Source organism: Heterocephalus glaber, unplaced genomic scaffold (assembly GCF_053883595.1).
Source record: "Heterocephalus glaber isolate CG9 unplaced genomic scaffold, H.glaber_assembly_v1.0 deba00001673, whole genome shotgun sequence".
Lineage (NCBI taxonomy): Eukaryota > Metazoa > Chordata > Mammalia > Rodentia > Bathyergidae > Heterocephalus > Heterocephalus glaber.
In genome coordinates this window covers 1,814,336-1,817,677 of record NW_028258410.1, presented here as the reverse complement: position 1 = coordinate 1,817,677, position 3,342 = coordinate 1,814,336, and the positions used below count along the sequence as shown (strand labels likewise).

The following is a 3,342-nucleotide window of genomic DNA, read 5'->3' as shown; positions in this document are numbered from 1 at the left end:
TGGGTGTTCTCCATGGTGTCTGGCCTTGTCTTCCTGGTGACAGTCATGTGACATCAGGCCTACCTCTGTTGAGACATCTATAGTGTCCCATGCCACCTGGGTCTCAGTCCCATCCTCAGCACTGCTTCCCCCATCCTGGCCCTTGCACAGCTGGCTTCTCTCTCTCCCTCCCAGCTGACCTATTGAGAGAAAACATACTATGACCCCTGAACCAGCATGAGCTGTGCTGTGAATCCTCCCTAAGCCTCGCTGACTCTGTCTCCCCAAGTTACTGTGAGTTCCTGCACATTTGCAGGCACTCTGTCCTCTTCCCTTGTGCCTTTGAATATTTTGGGAGTTTGACCAGAGTTCAAGTTTCCTGCCTTCCCAGCACCCCATTTTGGCCTGGAGCAGCTATATTCACTGGCAAGTGACAATAAAGAAAACTGTCCATTTTTTCCCAAAAATTTTGCACAACACTCTAAAGTTGCTTGAAATTTAACTTTTCCCAAACTGATTGTCTCTGTCACCATTTAGCGTACAGAGCTACACATTTTATGCTCTGCTTTGTTATGTTTTTTCCCAATGCCCCATGCAGCACTTCATACTTACTACAGAAACAGTCTGTTTTGGATTTATTATTTTCTCTCCCCTCTGTGGTCTTTTGCTCTTTGTTCTTTTGCCACTGACTTTTGAAAATGTTTATGATTTTCCAGTCTTCATCTTTTCTGGAGCTGAAAACTTGTGTGGTGACAGAGGGTTGGGGGTAATAATTAGGTATTAGAAGATTTTCTCCTAGTAATTTCATTTTCCTCCTATGATTTTACTGCATGTGACCAAGAAGAGCCCACCCTCATGAGGTAAGTGAGAGTCTGCACTGTGCTTCTCCATGGAATTCATTGGAGGAAAAAGAATGAACTCTCCTGCTCAAGAACAACGTAGTGGCACTCACTCACCTTGAGGTGAAGAAAGAAGAGCTGCATGAGGAACAGGACAGCTGTGGACACCTGGGCAGCTCTAGTGAGGCAGTTTCTCTTCAAATGCTGGGTTTTCTGGAGAGCAAGTTGGAAGTGATCAGAATCCAAGCAGGAGACAGAGTGATGTGTAGGGGCTCTGGAGGGTGCCTGGCTCAGCTCCTCTGAGACCTGAGCTAGTACAGGGAGATTTTAACTCAGGGACTCCTGTGTGGACATGAATGCTGTACAGGGAATTTCCCTCTGATTTGTCTTTAGGATTATCTGGCTCTGAGAAATATGCCTGAGTGTGTTGAAGACAAGATCCTGAAGCAATGAGCTTATCATACAGATGGCTGGATGTGCAGACTGTGGCCACACCATGCTGTTCCCATGGCTCTCCATGAAAGATTATGCATAGGGCAGACTGATGCCACCCCAGGGGAGTTTTTGCTTAAAACTTTCATGGTTTATTACATTTGAAGTAGTACACTGTATACAGAAGAGAAGCAGTACTGTTGAAAATGGAGGCACTCTTTAGCTGGTTAGATATTTATTTTCCTTACAGGATATAACTTTATGAAATATTATGAAATACTGCATGTGACAATGCCATTTTTCTTGCAGTGTCCTTCCTAACCCATGTGAACCTGTTACCCACACCTGGTGTCAGTCTTACCCCATAAAGGTAGCTGTTTGTGTCCTGAACAAGGAATTGAGAAGAACACACAGCAGTAGTAAGGATGGAGGAATTTGTTAAAGTAAGGTACAGTGCTCAGGTAGGGAGTGGGCTGATGAGAAAATTCAAGACTGGGTTTGAATGGAGAGGCCAGTCTGCTTTAGGGTTTGAGGTTTTCATTGGGAACTTTCCTGTGTCTTGTGGTGGGATTAAGGGGACTCTGTCCTATTGAGAAACTCCATCCTTACATCCGAAGAACATTTTTGCCCTCATATGGGCCTTGTTGGAACCAGTGTTGGAGGCTGACTAAGGCTGTGGAGGAGGAGTGTTGAATCCACAATGCTAATGATGTCATAATGGACATGTGGTCACCCTTGGGCTCCACAAACCAGATAGAGCACATGTTTTGTGGCTCACAGCAGAAGTCAAGAAGTGTGATAAGGACATGAAGAGATTCCTCATGCTCATGTCAGGATGTTAAGGAAATATGGTCTTTAAGAATCAGGAGGCATCCTGTTGATCATAAATTTGATTTTAGAATGTGTCTCACATTCTCTATCTCCTGTCACAAGATCATCACTTTGATTTAGCCTTCCCTTCTTTTTGTTTTTTTTTTTTGTTTTTGAGTAGGGGGGATTTGACTCAGGACCTTGTTCTTGCCAGGTAGGTGTGGAGCCACTGAGCTACATCCATGGCCTTAGTCTACCATTCTTGTTATTTATTTCCTCTCAGAAAACTTTCAAGGAGATTAGACTGTCTGGCTTGGTTTTCAACACCTTGTTGAGCACAATGGCTTTTCCTCACTATGAGGACTGGGGAGGAGCTGGTCCAAGCTGAATTCAAAGAGCAAGTTTTCACCTAATGCCTACAGTTGAGGCTCAGCACAGGTCTATGATGTCTCCACCATCCTCCTTCTGTGCCAATTCTGTTGCATGGAAAGGTAATGCAGGTGTGACCCACTGAAGAGGCGGTTCTGTCCCTGTGGCCACAGGTCCCCATCACCTGTCCAGCATCCTATGGACCAGGGCCAGGTGGTTGGGTGTGGAGAAGTAGCTCTGAGCTTTATATGGAGAGGGGCCTAGAATTTAGAGATCAGCATTGTGACAACTGTGACATCTGTGGGAAAGAAGGAGTGGGACCAAGGGCAAATGTGACAAGGAGGTTGGCTGAGGGAGAGAGGAGGAGCAAGGGGAACTGTCAATTGAAAGATGTCATCTCCACTGGAATCAGAATTCATGAAACACAAAAAATAATTTGCATTTATTTTTTCAATGGTTGTTGGACTTGGCCATTGCCTTTGTGGGCTTCTTTGGGTTTAGTATTTAGTTTTTACAGCATCACAGCTCCTTTATATCCTTAAAATGTTATAGTGCTTGGAAATAAATTGTATCTCAGAAAGGAATATAAGCTTGCTTTTAGAAGTATTATGTTTTCACCCTATTGATGATTACTTATGATATATTGGCATTATTTTATTTTAAAAGTAATTTTATTGGCAAGTAATAGTTGTCCTTCCTTATGTGATATAATCTTCTGTTTTAACACATTTGTACATTGTTGATTAGCTCTACTACTTAGGCTTTTTTTCCATTTAGTTTATTGGTACATTTTAGGTATACATGGTTACATTTGTCATTGGGATCTTGTTCCTTTACATGATGTATCATAGTTCTTGTTTTTTCCCATTCCCCTGCCCTCCATTCAATGCCTCCACTCTTCCCTATTTACAAA

General features: G+C 43.2%; 1 long non-coding RNA gene across 1 annotated transcript; it reads right to left on the bottom strand.

Annotated features, from left to right (window-relative positions):
* Positions 1-600: 600 nt before the first annotated feature.
* LOC110347533 (uncharacterized) lies at positions 601-1,898 on the bottom strand. The gene is made up of 3 exons (XR_002392216.2): positions 1,612-1,898; positions 936-1,031; positions 601-720 (listed from the first exon to the last, which is right to left on the bottom strand). It is a non-coding gene; the product is annotated as an uncharacterized LOC110347533 (long non-coding RNA).
* Positions 1,899-3,342: the final 1,444 nt, after the last annotated feature.